This window comes from Poecile atricapillus, chromosome 2 (genome assembly GCF_030490865.1).
Source record: "Poecile atricapillus isolate bPoeAtr1 chromosome 2, bPoeAtr1.hap1, whole genome shotgun sequence".
Taxonomy (NCBI): Eukaryota; Metazoa; Chordata; class Aves; order Passeriformes; family Paridae; genus Poecile; species Poecile atricapillus.
Genome location: NC_081250.1, coordinates 133261766 through 133280477, shown reverse-complemented (window position 1 = coordinate 133280477; position 18712 = coordinate 133261766). Strand labels below are relative to the sequence as shown.

The window sequence follows — 18712 nt, the reverse complement described above, 5'->3', positions numbered from 1 at the left end:
GTCTCTGCCAGCTCTTTAGGAAACCAGCAAAATGGTTTTCTTGAATGTTTTGTGACCATCAAAATGCCTGTGTTGTGCCTGTGTTTCCCTTGTGTGAAGAGGCTTTTATAAGAATTAAGAACCGTTGAAAAAAAATCTCTCAGGTGCATGCATTTTTGTCAGATCAACGGAAAGGAATGCACTACACAGTGTTGAGAGATATCTTTTTAAACTGCAAACCCAAACTTTATGTAGTATTGTACAAACATTGCCATTAAGTGAAAAAATACATCTGTAAGTTATGATACAATTTTATTTGTGGGTGTTGACATGAAGTTTCAGCCTTCTATATTGGATTAATATGTGGGATTATGTGCAACACATGCAGTAATCAGTGGGTTTTTTTAAATTCATCACATTATTCTTGTTTTGTTAAACAGTCACAGGTTTCCTAGCTAATTGTGAATATCTTTTTATGGCATGAGTTTTAGACAGTGGAGACTGCCTTATTCTATTGTAATAACTCTGAGCCCTCTTCACTGCTTTGCACTGAGGCTCAGGGAGCAGCTCAGGATCCCAAAGTGCTTTTCCCCCTAATACCAGCTGCCCAAAAAATCCCCAGTGCAGTGCTGGTGCTGGAGACGCTGCTGGTGGACTGTGTGGGAGATGCCCTGCTCACTGAATGCTGTGTAAACCAGAACTGGGTGTTGCTGATCCCAGGCTCACAGAATGATTAGAAGGGACCAGTGAAGGTCATCTAGTTCAATTTCCCTGCTCAAGCAGGGTTCCCCAGAGCACGTTACTCAGGATTGCATCCAAAAAGCTTTTGAATACCTCAAGAGAAGGAGACTCCACCATCTTTCTGTGCAGCCTGTTGCAGTGCTCTGTCACCCTCAAAGTAAAGAAGCTTTTCCTCCTGTTCAGGTGGAACTTTCTATGCACCAATTTCTGCCTTTGCGTCTTGTAATTGGCTTACCACAACCCTCTGAGATCCGCTGTTCAGTTTTCTTTCCACCTCACTGTCCACTCCTCCAGACCTGATGAGCTCAGAAGTATTTTCTTGTTGCTCTTTGTCTTTCCTCCCTGCTTCTCTCAGGTGAAAGTCTTTCCCTTCTCTGGCATCTTCTGTGTCCTACTCCTGGTGCATGCATGTGCATGCAGGGCTCTGGTAAGGTGAAGTGGAGAGGGAGAAGAAAAGGAAATTTGGAGGAAGGAGTAAATTTTAGCTAGAGTTACAAGGAAATTGGAGACACTGGTGTTGTGTCTCTTCCTGCAGGACAAGGCTGCACAGGTGAATCAGAAGGAGACCTGTGCTGCTTTGTCCCCCTTCCCGTGGTGTTTTGCTGGGAGCAGCTGGAGAAGCATCAGGTGCAGGCTAGCAGAGGGACCAGGTACCGAGGCTAAAGGACACGAGGCTGATCTGGGGACCAGCCCGCAGCCCTGCACGGCTGCTGCCTCGCCCCGAATCTGGGCAAACGCGGGTGCCCAAGCATCTGTCTCTGCGGCTATGAATAAAACTTCAGCTGTGTGTCAATTTAGAAAGACCCTAATTTTAGCTAGATGCCCCAGCATCCTCGGAGGGCAGCTCTTTGCCCTTTGCTTGGGCAAACCAGGTGTAGAATGTCTTTTTTCCTGCCGGAGCCTGGGGACGCAGGAGGGAGAGCGACGCGTTTCCCTACAGGGACAGGGCTAAGAGCGAGTCGGCGATGGGACGAGCCCGCGCTGTTTGGGCTGTCCGGGCGCTCCGGCGTGCGCGCAGTGTGACAGATGACCTATTGAAATAATTTGGGAGCAGGGCTGGCGTTGCCAGGACAACCAGCGCTCCCGGGCCATGTGACGGCCGCCTTGACGTCACGGGGGGCCGAGCCTGCGGCCCCGGCCGCGCACCAAAGCCGGGGAGCCCGCTGGATGCTGAGACATCCCCGCCGCCGCTCAACCTCGGGGCTGCCGGAGCATGGACTATTAAAAACTTGCCTTTCTGCAGTGCGAGGTAACCGTTTGCTTTATGTTCTCATCAGGTTTGGATTTTTTTCCTTTTTTTTTTTTTTTTTAAAAAAAAAATAGACTAGAAAGCAGCTTGTATCAGTGACTGTTTTCTTTTCTTTTTTTCATTTGTTTGTTTTGGCTGGAAGTTTGCCTTGATGAACAAGCCCAGCACTATCAGATAAATGCAAAGCAGCTTCCAGTTACTAATTCTGTGTGTAGACGGCAAAACGGAGTTAAATATAGATTAATGATCCATGAAAGGAGAATAAAATGATATCGTTCTCATTTGACACTTTAGGAATATAAATGAATGTGAGTAAGCCTAGGCTAATGCGTTGGGGAGTTAAAAGGAATGATGTTTAGGCGTTGTGTTTTTTATACCGCTGCTGGAGTTTGTAGTTTTTTAATGCTGCCCGGTTCAGTCGGGTTTGTACCCAGTGTGTCCAGTGAGGGGGAAGCCAGCGGTCACTGCAGCCGGGAACAGCTTAAAATCCAACTCTCAAAGTTGGAGCATTTAAATCATCTTTGTTCAGGCGGAGTCCCCGCACCCGGCGCGCTCCCCGGGCTTTCTGCCCCTCTCCTGGGGCACGCGGCACTCTCGGCTCTACAGTGTTTACAGAGGAAAGAATCGAAACCTTCCTGAAAAATTATCTCAAATATGCCAAGAGAGCAGCATTGCCGTAACACAGGCTTTCACCCATTTTCTCACAAGCACACACACAGGGCTTGTTTTTTGGCTGTCTTTTTTTTTTTTTTTTTTTTTTTTTTTTTTTTTTTTTTTTGTGCATTGAGAGGAGCTAGAATAGCTAAAAAAAGAACTGCAGCATGAGCAGCATGAATTTTCAATCACCACAGTGATTGAAAAATGAAATGCTATTTGTGTCTTTTTGTAAAAACAAGAGGGAGTTTGAGTCTGTTTCTGCATTGCACTTACTCCGAGGTGGCTGTTGTGGGGAAGGATATCCCAGAGTTCCTGAAGTTTAGTGCCACAGGCTGCATTTGTTTGTGTGGGAACATATAGATTTGCTTTAAGAACAGATTACAGCTGAAGCATCATGTGCGTTGTTTCCTGGAAAAGTGTGTTAGGTCTTTCTTATCTTCTCTAATTATATACTCCTGTTCCCTTCCCCTCAAAGTTCAAAGGGTTTATCAATAATGGTAATGATTCTCTAAAGCAGCTGCTGGTCTCAAACGATGTGGAGCTACAAAACAATTTAAAACATAGAGCAGTAAAAGATTTTTAAAAAATCTATAAAAATTATCCTAATATTATCTAATGCAGCATAAGTAATTGTTTCAGAAAGAGAGCCAAGACAGGCATTAAAACTGAAGGCACTTCTCTAAGGAAGTTACTGCTTAGTGCTCTGGATTTCACTGCGTTTGGTTTTCTTAGCAGGGAACAAGGATAAATGTATCAGAAACATCTAAACCGTTTCACTTGGTGTTATCTCACCAGTTCTTTCCAGTTCAAATCTTATGCCCTAAAACATTGCTGGGGGGCTGAAATATTTAAAATTGTCTTTATAAAATTCTCCACCTGATGCCACTGCACCAGTGCCTGAGGAATCTCGCCTGGCTCCTCACAGGTGAGTTTTGCCCAGGTTTTCAGGAGCCTTGCAGCATTGGAGGTGTTGGCACCCCGTGTGCAGCCTTGCCACAGGGAGTGAGTGGGCTCCTGGCATCCCTGCCTGGGCTGAGCTGGGCACAGCTGCTCCCCAGCTGCTGTGGGGAGCTGTGTTTCAGCCCATGGCAGTCCATCCCCCTCTGTCTGTGTGTGACTTCCCCCGGGTGGGCTAGGAGGAGGACAGGAGGTGGTTTATACAGCCCACCACCCTCTGAGGTCTGCCTGTTCACCAGCTGATACTGCTGGGGTATATCTGCAGAGGGACCAAGGAGTATGGGGACAGATTTGAGCTGAGTGGCACCTGCCATTCAAGAGAAGTTATTCACCCTCATGTCTGCAGGATTTGACTCCATGTGTAGCTGCCGTCACCTCCCAGATTTGGCTTGAGTGATGATGCTTAGTGTGGGCTGAGGCTTATGCTCATTCATTTAGGCTTGAATACAGTGTCCTATAGCATTTGATGCATTGAAGCCACCTGTAAAGAGAAAAATAATTGATGCAACTTTTGCTCAGGAGCTGCTTATTAGAAATACCTTAAAAATACCTTCCTCATCTCCAGATGGATTAGACATATCTTTCTTTAGTGATACTGAGGTAGTCTTGAAAAGGCTCTAACTTGACCTTAAAGTGAGGGATGATAAACTGCTTTACATTTTAGCAGAAGGGTCCTGTTCATGCTGTGGCAAGAGGTCTGAGAGGCAGTGTTGAAGGGGAAGTTGGTAAGTGCCACTGAGGTTGCACAGGGATGCGTCCTGCCTGTCAGAGTGACAGCTCTGTTCCCTCTTGATGAGTCTTTGGGGGCTTTGGGCATCCCATCACCAGGCTCCACCCATTTTGCCCCAGAGATGGGAATGAGTTGCAGGCAGGCAGATCACATGCAGTGCCAGAATCTGGAAATGGAGGTGACACAGATCCCTGCTCAGGAGGGCAGGGAATGGCGTATGAGAGTCATCCTGGGGCTATGTGCCTCTGCTTGATGATTTCATGGTTTTCACTGGTCAGCTCTGTACCAAGCCCTTTGCACAAGCACTCAGGTTTACCTAGGCAGTGTGTGAAGCTGCCGGGCAATGCAATGCTAAGCATCCCATGAAATGCTAAACCATCTCTGTGCTGCCATGTTTCTACCCACCGTGAGGAAAGAACAAACTGCCTGTAGGTTCCTTCCTATCACTGAGAGGGGAAGGTGGCTGCAGTCCATCCTTCACCTTCTGCCCAACGCTGCAGCTGTGACACTGCCAGTTCACTTGGGCTTGAAATCCTCTGACACGAAAAGAAAAAATGTGAGACGTGCATGGGCTTGGCAGCACTCCACCTTCTTTTAGGGGGATCTAGACTGACCCTCCTACTTCCTATCAGCCTTCATGCCATTTGAAAATGTCACCCATTTTGCACACACACGAGGAAAGGATGATCTCTTCCTGCAGTCTCTTGTCCATGGCGAAGGGCGAGCAGACCAGCAATTCCCAAGGAATTGGAGCACTTCACCTTAGGAAAGACCTTGGCAAAAGTCACGTCTGAGATCTCCTCAAGTCACTTCTCACACAACTGGATACAGCAGGGAAATGAAAAACAGATGTGAGCTGTTGATGCCTCTAGCCTCATAATAATAACACACTCAGTGTGCTCTACCTTGATCTGGTTGAATTGATGGGCAATGACAATCTAAATTTAGGCCAGAATTATAATAAAACCTAAAAACCCCTTGAAATGCGGAACACTACTCCTGGAATTTTTTCAAACATAATGCAATTTCTGCTTTTTAAAGGTCCTAGCTAATGCTTAGGCAATATTCATGGGGGGAATAAAATCCTCTGTAGAGGGTGGCAGTTGTCAGTGGGAACTGATGTTTCAGTATGGAGTTTCAGGATCTTAAATTACTTATTGCAGAAGTTGATTCCCACTCTGCTAAAAATCATTGCATTGTGCTAATTTAATGTCTGCATCAACATCAGGAACAACTGGTTTAAATGATAGCTGAGCTGCAGTAGAGATTTGGCATTTTAACCAACAGTTGCTTTTCCAATTAAACACATATGCCATGGGTAGGGTACTCTGAATGCAAAATAAAAGTTGACCTGACTGTTGGTTCCAAGCTAAAGCAAAAAAAATACTAACTCTGGAATGTTTTTGGTAGTCATATTTTAGAAATAATCTTCTGTGGTGAGCCAAAATCTATGCAGACAGTTGTAGTCAGATAACAGTTTAAAAAATAGACTATGTTTTGGCTGTACTTTTGCTGCTGTTAAATTTGTCTTATTAAATAGTGGGGAGTATGAGTTGAGGGTTGAGAAACAGTAATTTTGTAATTATTTTATATGGATTGAATTATTCTGTCATCAAATTTGCATTTCAGACAGCATTACATTATGAAAATATAATTAGAAACTGTAATTCAGGAATTGCTGAATGTGATATTTCCCAGAGGGAGCACTGTGAAGAAGCTGCCCTTACTACAACTTTAGCAAATGTTGAAATCCTCTAGGTGGAAAATGTGAAGGCTGAGTTGTAAAGTTCCTCTCCCTTCTGTGGTCTTCACACACTGTCAGCTTTCTGCTGAACTTCATTTTTTCGTAAGAGTCATTTCCACAGAATCATCTAATCATTATGAGCTGAAGGGCTCAGATCCTGTTCTGCTGAATTTCAGTCTGGCTGTGCTGATAGCTGCTGAATTGCTTTCAGCCACGAAATGACACTGAGATAATGTAAGGATCTGATTTACATGCAGAAAAGCCAAGAAGCTTGTCGTTCGGTCTGAAATGCTGGTTTCAATTTGCCCAGCACCTGAAATTCCCAGCCACGCCTTCTTTCACAGAAGATAGCTGAGATGGGGTTGTGGTTTAGCTCTGTTTATCTTCTTTTGTAGTTCAGGGTTTTTTTGCAGTACATGTTCACAGTGTTGTGCAAAGTTTTAGCTGTGTAAAACCCACCAATGTCAATCCTTATGTTTTATATTCTTGTGACAATCTATGCCTTATCATAGACATACTAGCTGGAAACAAACATGTCTCATGTTTTTTAGCTGGGCTTGTGTTGGTAAATCCCATGCACTTTTGTTTGAGTCGTGCACTTTTGAGGAGAGCATCATCCATGAAAATTTTTTCCCACCACCTTATTGGGGCATTGGTCAGGTCCTTATGTCCTTATCAAGTCTGTGATGCACAAAGCAAGGATGGCAGTGGGAGGAGGCAGAAGCTGAGTGTGGGGAATGCTTGATGCTTTGATGTCCCCGTACATCTGTCACAGTCCTGCTGAGTGACCGTCACAGTGCTACTCCAGAGGAAATGTCAGGACAGGAAAAGGGGAAGTGTGGACCTGTGACCCCAAGGATGGCATGGATAAATGGGCTGGCTTATGACACAGTTCCTGGTGACCCAGGAATGCTGTCACTCCCAGAGTGCTCTGAGGATCAAGACCATTTTCCCGTGGCTGCCCAGGGCCACCTTCCTACACCCAGCTGCACCCAGCCCTGTCATTTTGCCTGGGTACTGGGGAAGATGTCTGTCCCATTGCTCACATTTTGGGTGATGCACATCCTGCCACCCGTGTCTGGTATCTGCAACTGGAGCACAGGGCAGGAGCTTCACTGTCACTGCAGATGACCATTTCTATTAGGGAGGGTGCAGTAAGCCAGGTTGGCTCTTTAGGGACTAGTGGCCTCGCTTGAGGTGCAAGTGCTCATTTGCAGGTGGGACATGAGCGGTTCCTGAACATCACAATTGCATTTTTGCACATGTACTTAGGAACTGCAAAGGAGCAGGAGGCAGCATTTCAGCTGTGTCTGCACATGGGAGCTGAAAGGCTTTGAGATGTTTACCTGCCCCATGTGTCACAAAGCTTCTTAGTTGTGTGCTGAATTTCATTGTCATGAGAATGGGGCTTTGGGAGCCAGGCTGTCCAGCCACGGGGGCATGGTGCACCGGGAGGGGTGGGACAAGGGGAGAAGGAGAGCCCTTGGCTGAGCTGAGTGAGCTCGTGCTGGCAGGATGTGTCCAGGGCAGACTGCTGTCACTGTTCTTGCACTGCTGCATCTGACCATGCAGGGACCTCTGGCAGTGCTGCCTCACGTCCCTGGACATCTGCAGAACAGGCCAGACAAGGCTTTTGTGAAACAGAGCTGTCTGAAGGAGTCAGGAGAGTGAAATTCTCTGCCTGTGTTAGCAATGATGCACTGATGCTGTTTTGCTGCTGTGTGGTGTAGCTGTGGCTAACAGGGCTGCTCTCTCTTCTGGGCACTGGGTTCAAAGTAAGGCTGGAGGAACACTGCGCAGTCAACCCTTGTGCAGTGCCTGCTACTTGACAATAATAGTTTCATGCTTGTTCTACTGTTATAAATAGAATAAATCAGCTTTTGGAGACACCTAACATTACTTGTAGAGAGGTTTTATTAGACAAGCAGATCAGGTGGTTTACAGGCTATTACCCAAAAGAAGACAAGTTAAAGCTGAAGGAGGTCAAAGTTGGCTTCTTCCCTTACCAAATTCCCTCATTCCTAGAGCAGCAAGATTTCCTGATTATGCCTCACACAATCTTTCTGCATCTGCTCCAAGACTGCAAAAACATGATGGATCCAGCACATATGAAGTGTCTAACTTCAGCTGAATAACACTCAAAAAGACTTCATGAAGCAATTCAGCCCTGAGAACCTTTAACTCTAAAGAAAATATTCTGCTGATGTTGTGCTCGCAAATCCAAGATGCCAGGGTGACGCTAGCACAAAGCTGCTGATTATTTCCACAACTGCTATGTGCTTCCTATCACAACAGTATTCTTTTGTGCAGAATGGCAGCATGATTGCAGTCCTCTTTAGCTTTACCATCTTCACAAGCCCAGGTCCAATTAGAGCAATTATATCTCAGCAGAAGCACTGTCTGTTGTCCTCTGGACCTGTCTGTCAAGAGTCCTATTCATTGCTGTTTATCTTGTATAGGGTTTTCATGTGAAGTTGTTCTGACCCTACTGAAACAGTCCCACCAGAAGTGTAGTGTGTAGTTGTGTTTTTATTTCACAGGCTGATGTGGATGAGAAGAGTGCAAAATTATGGCTGGCCAAGGATAAATCTTTCAGTCTAGTCATGATCTCCTCTCACTTGAGTATTATTGCTGATTTGACACAGCACACAGCTTTCATGTTCAATTATTTCACTTCACCCTTCATTTTCAATTACTGCTAAAAATTGAGAACATTATCAGAATTCACAGTTCTTCCTTGCCATGTTCAAGGGTTTCCTTAATCAAAATCCCCAATGTGAATTGCAAGGCATGTAATGTTTGATGGCACATGATGTTAAACCACTTGCAGCTCTGATGTCTGTGTAGACTCTCTGGTCTCTGAGTTAGTGAAGAGTTGCTGGGTAGTGGGAACTTCTGCAGAAAGACCATTTGTGTTTTGCTTTGCCTCTCCTGACGGGGACTGATGAAGGAGCTGAGTGACTCCTGCCAAGGAAGTCCCCCTTGTCACCACTAAGGTAAAGCTGAAAAGCAGAACTCAGCAAAAGGCAGAAGTGCTGGGATTTGGGAAGGTCAGAGGCAATGCAAAGAGGAACTCTTTCTGGACAAAAAAATAGCAATTTATTTTCTCATACTGCTTTTGGAAAAGAAAATCCAGGGAGCACTGTGTAGAGTCATCTTTATGAAACAAAGGGAATTCTTTTCTGATAATTCAGAAATGAGATTGCCTGTGAGAGAGCATCCCTTGTCCCTGCTGCTAGCTCCATGGCGTGCATGGGAGTCCTGGCCAACATGCACAGTGGCACTTGGGTAGAATAGGATTGCTTTAGGAACTGAAAACAAGAAGCTCAAACTTCGGTCGTTCTTCCTCCAGTATCATCAGGGCAGTGGTTCCCCCGCATTTGTTTCCTATTTTGCCTCTTTTCTGCTTGGTTTTAGCCCAGAAGGGCTGCTTTTGTCAGGAGAAACTGCAGAGCCATCTGCAGTAATGGTCCAGATGTCACCTGTGCCTTCCCTTGGCACAGGATGCTGCAGGCAAGAGAGCCGTGCCAGCCCTGACCAGGGCTTCAAAGAGACCTGGCTGCTTTGGCCACACCACTGGCAAGAAAAAGTGAGAGCTGACGAAACATCTTTATAACATGCTCCACGTCAGCTCCGTGGAGGTCTTGGTGAATTTGTTAAAGATGAATTTATACTGCTTGACTGGATCTGCAGCCTTGGCAGATTCAGGTTCTTTTCTTGCAGCGATGGCGTTTTTGCTGAGAACCTGGGGCAGGGTTCTCTGCTGCTGTGCTGAGTCAGACCCCTCCACTCACCATGGACACATAATGTTTGAGATGCTTCAATTAGAAAAATACAATTCTTGCAGATATGACAAAAAGCAACAGAAGCACTAGCAGGGGTAACTGCTTGCCTGACTTTTACCCTTTTTATTAGACACTGGGACCCTTGCAGGAACCCCTAGCTCAATTCAAGGAATCTGATTAGAAATCAAAGAGTATTTCACTATTAGTTCACCATGTGCCAGTTATTAGTAGGCTGTGGTGTTGCTCCAAGAGCCTGTAGTAAGACATACCTTTCCTGCATGCTGCTTCCACCATGCTTGTGGATGGCACTCCAAATTAGGGTGTTGGGGAGGCAGCTGGGAGAGAAGGGGTTAAAACAAGCCACACTTACCAGTTTGAGACATTCTCAAAAATAGCAGCTTTTCTTTTGTTTGCTGAATTCCCCATGCTTTTGCAGTGCTATTCCCATTATTAATTTCTTTCCCAAAATAACATTTTTAAGCAGAGGAATGACTTGAGTGGGGAGAAGAGGGGATCTGCAGGCCGAATGGGGCAGCTGCATGCTCCTGTGTCTGCACTGAGGGATATTTCAGGCAATTTTGCTTCCTCACTGGCAAGCCCAGTAATTCCTTCCTGACAGGCCGTGCTTCCCAGGGGCAAGCATTGGGCAGTGTGCTCATGCTGTCCACTGTTTTTATAGCTCAACTTGAAAAGAAGCATCTCTTGCTGGTGGATGTTCCTTTGAAGAAGAAAGAAGGGATGCTTTTGGAAAAATAAGCCCAAAAGAGCCTGGCTCCAGAACTGGTGATGCAGGCAGATTCCACTGAGCTGGGATGCAGTTCCAGCCCTCAGAGGACCTTGTGTGTCCCATCCTTGCATGCTGGATTGGGAAAGCAGCTGCTCTGGAGGGGCAGGGCTGGCCAGGGACCCGCTCTCTTATCCCTCACGGTCAGGCGTGCAGCCTAACACAAACAATGTGAGCTCCAGAAACAGGTGCCAGCAGCCTTCCCCTAGGCCTACAGGGAGGGATGGTAGAAAAGAAGCCCTGAGAGGAATTAAAAATTAAATGCTCGTGGCAGTGGCTTGCTGTCACCACATCTCAGCAGTTCACCTTCACTGAGGCTGGCTGGCTGCCCAAGTGCTGAGCAGCAGCAGAGAGAGGAGCATCCCATTCTCACTGGAGATCAGCCAGCTCTCCTGTGGCCCTGGTGTGTGGATCAGGAGGAGCTGCTTCACTGCTGCATGCACACACAACTGACCAGAACAAGCAACACGTGGAAATCCCCTGATTCCTAGTGAAAGCCATCACACCTGGAGGTGGCCAGACCCGGATGAGACACATGCCTCTTGGACAGATGCAGCTGTCCAAGGATGGGGTGCTGAGAAGCTGAACTGACCATACCACAGCTCGCTGTGGTCTGGAGTCTGCAATAACCCCAGCAACAGGTGTGCTCAGTGTAGCTGGAGGCTTGAGCCCACAAAGACTGGCATTTGGGGTGCAAGAGTCAAGCCAACCAAGGCTGGTATTTGGAGGTAGAGCTGAACTCTGGGGAGACATTTGGCCTTCCCTGGCCTCCAGTCTAGCTCCTTGGTGTGCACATGCCCTGAAACTCCTTCAGAGCCCCAGCAAATTCATCACTGAGCCCCAAGGCCCCTTGTAAAGCATGTCCCAAATGATTTGAACTTTGGGTCTAGTTCATAATCCCCTCTTACATTGCACACTAGGTAAGCATTTGGTTCCCCTAAGCCTTGATATTTCTTCTTTGACACTAACATTCAAGTAGGGGACAAGCTATCCAGTTTCCTGAGATAATGGCTGTGTCTGTACTATGGCCACTGGCTGTGTCCGTAATAAATGAAATAGGGGGCAACCCCAGCACCAGAGCTCAGTAGTCAAAACTGCTCCCTCTGCTGAGCAATCCCCATCCCAGTCTAGCTTCCTTTCCAGCCTGTGCCACTGGGCCCGTTCTGGGGGGCAAATGGCACACAATCACTTTTCAGAAGGGTGCAGAATTCAATAGCACAGACAAGGGAACTTCTGTGCCAGTTGGCCCCCATGCTGCAGAACGCACCCAGATGCATTTGCTTCATAGTCACAGGTGAGGTGGTAAATGTCATCGTGCATAACTGGGTGAGAATCCTTGGAGGGAAAAAAAGAGCCTTAAAAATAGAAGAGTGGTTTATTGTTTTTTTCTGAAGCCTAGGTCTAGATAGAGCTCATGAGCTTCAGGCTCTCGCCACAGTCAGGAAATCATGACAAAAAGGCTGGCAACTCCAGTCTGTCAAACAAAGCAGTGGGGTTCCAATAGGACCAAAGTGAAGGAAATGAACATGGCTGGAAGAAATGATAAAGAAAAGCCTTCAGTCTATAGAGCACGAGGCTCTACTCCTGTCTGTACAGAAGAACATTGTCATGTACACTGCTGACCTGACCCTTTAGAGAGTGTGGGTTTGATGCTGATTTAATGTTTTTTCTCGGTACATGCTCTTTCCCCTGTGAGGCTCAGTTTTAATCCTTTTCTAGTTTACAATCCAATTATTTTTAAGATGTGAAAAATGCAGAGGTCAGTATCCACTACTGCACCCCTTCAGTTCTACCATTTCTCCAGAATAAGTAAATTGTAATTATCTGTTTTAGTCTTCTCAGCAAGAGACCAATATGTTCCGCTCTTCTAATGCTGTCTCATGCCTAAAATCTGTTTTCCAAACCCTCCTTTGCCTGAAGTGAGCACTGTGCACTGCACAATGCACCCTCCAGCTCCCTGGGGACTGCCCAACCCCACGTACAGCACTGTCAGGAATTTCACATTTTACTCTGCAAAGAGAGAAGTGATGTCCAAGTGCTCTCCTCATAAAACTTCAGGATGGAAAGAGGTCAAAAGCAAAGGAGATTTCTGAATGCAGTTTTCTCCCAGTACTTCTGATTTTGTTGAATTCAACCTTTATGTTTTTTGACCTTAGAGCATAATGTCAGTAGGGTTTGAGGGAGCCAGGGAAGCACTTGCCTCTTTGCCTGCAGCTTTTCAGGTAGGTTTGATTATTTTAATTACTTCCTCTGTTAGACATGGAGTGTCTTCCACTTTCCCTGAATTTCCCAGTCGGGTTTGGTCACAGATCACTTAGTGTCAGTGCTACATGGAAGCCATCATATGGAACTCTGATATTACTTGCAGATTTACATCATAGTCCTGCAGAGCATGAGGATCCTGGCTGAAAACTTTTGAACAGTGGTGTTTAGTAAAGCAGGGCTTGGGTGTGACTGTGTGAAAGCGTAAAGATTTCCCTTTGCAAACAGGAGTTGCTGTGCTTGTATTGCTCCAAATAATACAGGGGATTTGGGAAGACTAGCATTAAGACAGTTTTTCAGAGTCATTGAATATGTTTTAATCCCTATTAGCCTCGAGCAATTGGCTCACAGTGAACTCATGGAAGGATAGGTATAATTAAAGATCCGTCTTGCGTGGCCTGCTGTGCATTTATAGCTCTGCAACTGCTCTCAGTAGTGAAACAGAAATATGTCTTTCAAAGGAAAGCTCAACAACAGGAAATATTTCTTTCAGAAATATGAACATAAGCGTTTCTTCCAAGAATCATCAGATAAAAGCAAAAACGTTCTTAAATTTCTAGTTCCGCTAAGCACCTGGCTCTAATCTACAGTTCCTTGACTTTGTTCATTTTTTAACCCAAATGGGACCCTATTTTAAGGCATTGTTATTTCATGTGATAATAAAAGTCTCTTCAACCATTTGTGTGTTTCATCAGTGTTTGCATTTCTTGATCTGTACCATATTTTGTGTTTTTCTTCAGTCTTTCCACTGAAAAATCAGTGCTGTCCAAATTGCCGCTGCTCAACTGGACATAAGTCCCTATTCCTCTCTATTTAAAGTTGGTTACCTAATTCTGCTGGTGGGTAATTTTGATAAAGATTTCAGAGAGTGCTAAATTTGTCAACACAGATGATAGAATGACAGGTTTTTCACCCAGCCGTTGCAGAGGTTTATGATTGCTGCTTCTCAGGTGTCTGGCACAAATGGAAGTGGCACTGTTGTGGGATGTGCTTGTTATTCAGGCATTAGCCTTGAAATTATTATTGCATGGTTTGTCATGTCTGTTTAAGCACACTATTTCTGAAACTGCTCCTCCTCCAATCAATAAGAGACTCCATTGAACTGTATAAACATATTAAGAAAAAAGAGATTTACTCAAGGAATCTTTATTGCATTTCATTATAAACTACTGAATCTAATATACAAAGAAGATTGCTTTAATTATAAGTGGACAAAAGAAAGATCTACTCTATGTTCCCACTAGGCAACTATCAGCAACATGCACCTTCTCCATCTAATGCAGTCATAACAAGTAATTAGGTTTGGTAACTCTCCTGGGAACAGCAGTTAACTGTATTACACAGCCCCCAAGAGATAATGACATCAGGTGGATTTGTTAGGTTTTGTGGTATCTTTTCTCAGCTGTTTTTTCTTGCTCTGAGGAAACTCATGAGACAGCCATAATGTAGGCAGAGGGTTCAGATGATTAGCTGTTGATCTCCCCACCTCATCTCCAGCTGGTTTCACTGCACTCGGTGCTGCCCTCTGGAAGCTCAGCAGATGGCAGGGAACTCTGGTGGCCCTCTGTGCATGCAGATCCATGCATGGCTACTTTTTGTTGTGCAGAGTGAAGTGCCTGGGTGCTATTCACTATTTTGTACTTTATTACTATTTCAAATCCTGAGCAAGCAGTTTTCAGAGGAGAAAAAGGAAGAGCTCAGTCCAAGGTGGTGTCCTAGAGCAAGAGCTCCCTGCTGCTTATGTTCTTCCCTGTTAGGTGGACAATTGACAACTGAGTGAAGGTCTGATAAGCAGAGGGATTCCTCCATACCTGTCATGGTGTGGCTTGGGAGGGAGCATGAGGCAACATGGTGCCTTCCCACTGACACAGTCAAGACAGTGCTGGGCATGCCTTGAGGCAGAAGGGTGGCTCTCAGGAGGTTTAGGTGCCTACAGCCTCTGAGCCTGGGCAGGCTCAAGAAGTGCCTGATGAGAGTCTGTTCTGTGCCATCCTCCTCTGAGTCTCTGCCAACCCAGGAATCTTGAAAACTGACCCCAGCTAGTCCAGGAGCACAGGACCAGCTGACAAAAACTCCATACAGACAAAAAAATTCTTTCCTCCCTCTTCCTGTGCCTCTGTTCGGTCAACACTGTAGTGCAGCTGTCACCCAGTAATTTCTGTGAAGTCATCAGAAATCTTCAGATGAGAAGAATGGTATTAATAAATTATTGTGTTCCTTAGAGGAGACAAAAGGATGACAATAAAGAGGTGAAATTTTGTAGAAAGCTTGAATTACTCAATACTGAATAGAGACCAGACATGTCTGTAATTCACTTTCGAAGAAAATGCAAAACTTAGTATTTCATGATTTGGACAACAGCCTGCTAATCTTCTTGACTCCAAGGTTAAGCCCAACCAGCTGTGAATTTTATTGAGGTTACTTGTAAATCTTAATTTCAGTTAAATTTTTTGTGATAATGTATTGCTGTTCTCAGTGCTGTCTGATGCTTGAAGTGACAGAGCTGGCCAGCTTTCCTGACCTGTCTGTTGCATCCTGGCACTTGTTCCTCTGCTTGCATAAACCTCCCCCACATTCCTGCCATTGCCCATCACTGTTGTGTGGTGGGGGGTGATTACATAGTGCAGAGGAAGATAGAGATATCACAAACTTGTTTACTTAACATCACTGCCTTTGGCTCTCCTCATGGTGGTCCTCTGTGCCAGAAAAACTGCCCTCTGTAAGAAGCATGCTTGTTCTTTTGGATGCTGTTTCCCTTCCAGAAGTCAGGACAGTAGGGGATCTCCTGACTCCCCCAGTCCACTGCAGGTATCCATGTCATATAGACCCTATTTGTGGATTTTTCAAATAGTGTTTTCCCACGATTTTGGCTCTTTGTGTTGTGATCTTTGAAGAAGGCTGTTCCACAGACTTTGCTGCTTTAGTGGTTTGAGATTTGCTTCTCATTCCCAGCCAAAATTTATTATGGCTAGTTTATACCCATTTGTTCTTTTGCCAGCATTGTCCTTCAGTTTAAACAGCTTTTCTCCTTCTCTAGTGTTTACCCCCTCTGATGTATTTATAGACCACAACCATATCCCCTCTTGGCCTTTCTTTAGCGAGGCTAAACATCCAAGTGCCTCTGGTCTCCTCTGAGAGCACAGGCTTTCCATTCCCTTATTTGGCTTAATAGTCCTGTTCTGCAGCCACTGCAGGCCAAAATCCCTTTTCCTCAGTGTCTTTTCCTGGCTATGTACTACAGCAGCCCAGGTGAGCCCTCATACTTCCAAAACCTGCTCATTAATAGCATTGGTATTTCACCCTCCCTGAACTCAACAGATCAGTCTCATCTTTCTTTTCATTAAAAAGCATCACTTGTCTCCTGCAGGACACATCATATTGGTATTTTCCTGTTATTTTGTGGCTATATAAGTCCTCCAGCTCTTCCTTCTGCTCTATCATTTCTAGTTAAGAATATCAGTTCTTTCCACTGGTCCCTCACATACTGCATTTTGCAATAAGGAATTTCATTCCTTTGTACTATCCCAGTGCTAAGATTGTCCCATTCTTCTTGTGGGGTAGTCTGGTGTCCACCTGATGGTGCCTGTCACCTTGGCATCATCAGTAACTGCATTGCTTTGAGATTACACCTCCTGGTTATTAATAAAAATGTACAACTGCATCCATCCTGAGACTCAGCTTGGAAGAACCCAACTGTAACCAGCTTCCATCTGAGATTTCTCCTTTGATTTCAGTTCATTATCCTGAAAGTGGAAAAATCTGCCTAACTCTGTCCAGCACATCCCCAGAGAAATGATTTGCTTTGATTTTACCCAAGTGGTTTTGAATTAGCCTTTCTATATACATCCATGTAATCTATTAGAAATGAATGTATGTACTGGTTGGAAAGCCAGTGCAGGCAGACTTCCTACAGTTTCCATAAAAGGTCAGTTCTGCCAAGAAACTTCAGTTTTAACCTCTAATATTTCTACAACTTCAGTCTGAGATCTCTCTTCAGTAGCACTTGCCAATTGTGGTGCTCAAGTTGGGGTGTTAGCAGATGTGTTTTGCTCTGCTTCAGTCTCCCAGTGGGTTTCAAAGCCAAATTCATGATTCAAATGACTACACTTATTTTTCAGACTTAGTATGCTTTTTTTTAATGGGAATTTGGAATGGGGTGAAAATTCTTTTGTGTTCTGGCATATGTCCCTCATATCTTGGCCTGCAGAGGAATAGCAAAAATAATATTTGTACCCTTTACATCCAAAATGTGTGAGACTATAAATATCTTGTTGTCCTAAAACATTCCTGTTTGTTCTTCAGTTAAGACTGTGAGATTTCTCCCCAAACATCTCCCTGTGAAGTCTGACAAATACCTGTCTTCTGCTTTGTGCCAAAGGGCTTAGAGACTTTTGGAGGAGTTGGTGGTGACATCTCACAAACCAAATAACACAGCTATTTCTCTTTTGGGCTCAAATAGACCAATAGAGGAGAAATTACTGAATATGTAGCTGCCCTTTTGATGACAGGAAAATCAGTCCTTGTCCTCCTTCCCATGAGTAGTTCAGGTTTTGTATATCTCTCAGTGTTATCAGCTACTTCTTCTGAATATATTGTATAAATGAGAACCAAATGAACTGAAAGAGAACTAAATTCCATTAAAATGAAGAGGAAAGGGCCTTCAGAAATATCAAGTCAATCTAGTTAAATCTGTTCCCTCCTGCTTATAATTTAACTTTTTTATATGAACATTAGAGCATTCTTTGATCTGAGGAATAAGCTTTCACCTTTTCATATTGCAGGCTGGCTGAAAAGCCTTTGCCTAGTGCCTACATCTGAGATGTTGTAAAACCAAGGACCAGATACTCCTATGACATTCCAGACCTCCTCTTACTTGTTTGGTTGACCAGTTATCCTGGATGCTGCTCAAAGAATAATTAATTTGAGGATTTGTCTGCTGAGCAGTCAGGTAGAAGAGGCTTTATTTTGTTAAGAAGTTTCATTTTCCAGCTATTTTTGCTAAAAATCAAGGAACTTCACATCAAGAAGGAATTATATAACTCAATCTGACACTCCATGTTGAGCAAACTGAGACTGTGGTCTGCTCAAGCAATTTTGTGAAACTAGCCTCCCATATCTCTGTTTCTGCCAACCCATAAATTTGGAATTTGTTCACTCACTCTCTAGATTCCATTTAGAGATGGTATACACTAGATTTCTATAGCTTGTATAGAGACAGTGAAATTTAGATTTCCGAACCTGAAGTTTTCTGTAGGTAAGTAATGTGGAGAGTTTGATATTAAAACAGTCCCCTCCTGAGCTGTTGCTGGAGGATGTATCTTGTTGAAGGTTGATTGTAGATTCACAGCACTCAGTGTGTACCTGCAGTCCAGCCCCCTTGCTCTGCTCAGGCAAAACTGGGGGCCGTGGCTGTGAGTGCCCAGTAGCGGATCCCTTCCACCAAGGAAGCTCCCTGCTGATCTGACCCTTCAGGGGGAACACTTTTGCTGGTCTCTGCCTCTCCTGCCAGTACAGGGCGCAGACTGAAGACAAGCAGAGCCAGGCAGCTGGGTTCCCAGTGCATACAGAGCTCATGGTATCAGTCAGAGAAGTCTTTGGGGGCTGCAGCCCCCATGCCACCCTACAGGCTAGTGCAGAGTCACATGTGCAGCCAGGTGCCTGGAACCAAATTTCTCCCCCCTTTCTTCCCTTTCCACAGCATCATCTCTTGCTGAGAAATTTGAATGTAGGAAGCATCCAAACCAAAAGCATAGGCAGGGGAGTGTGCCAGTCTGCAGCTGCTTAGCATCTCAAAAGGAAGACTGAATTCCTTGTATCTGACAAT

General features: G+C 44.9%; 1 protein-coding gene across 2 annotated transcripts in view; it reads left to right on the top strand.

Moving 5' to 3' along the window:
- The first annotated feature begins 1841 nt into the window (after positions 1–1841).
- The window catches only part of NCALD (neurocalcin delta), a 58118-nt gene continuing 41247 nt past the window's right edge, over positions 1842–18712 (top strand). Inside the window, exon 1 of one of the 2 annotated variants that reach the window (XM_058832111.1) lies at positions 1842–1969. The gene's annotated coding sequence lies outside the window, so the exon portion shown is untranslated. Of the gene's footprint in view, positions 1998–18712 lie in introns of both variants that reach the window. The other variant, XM_058832110.1, reaches the window with a different exon arrangement.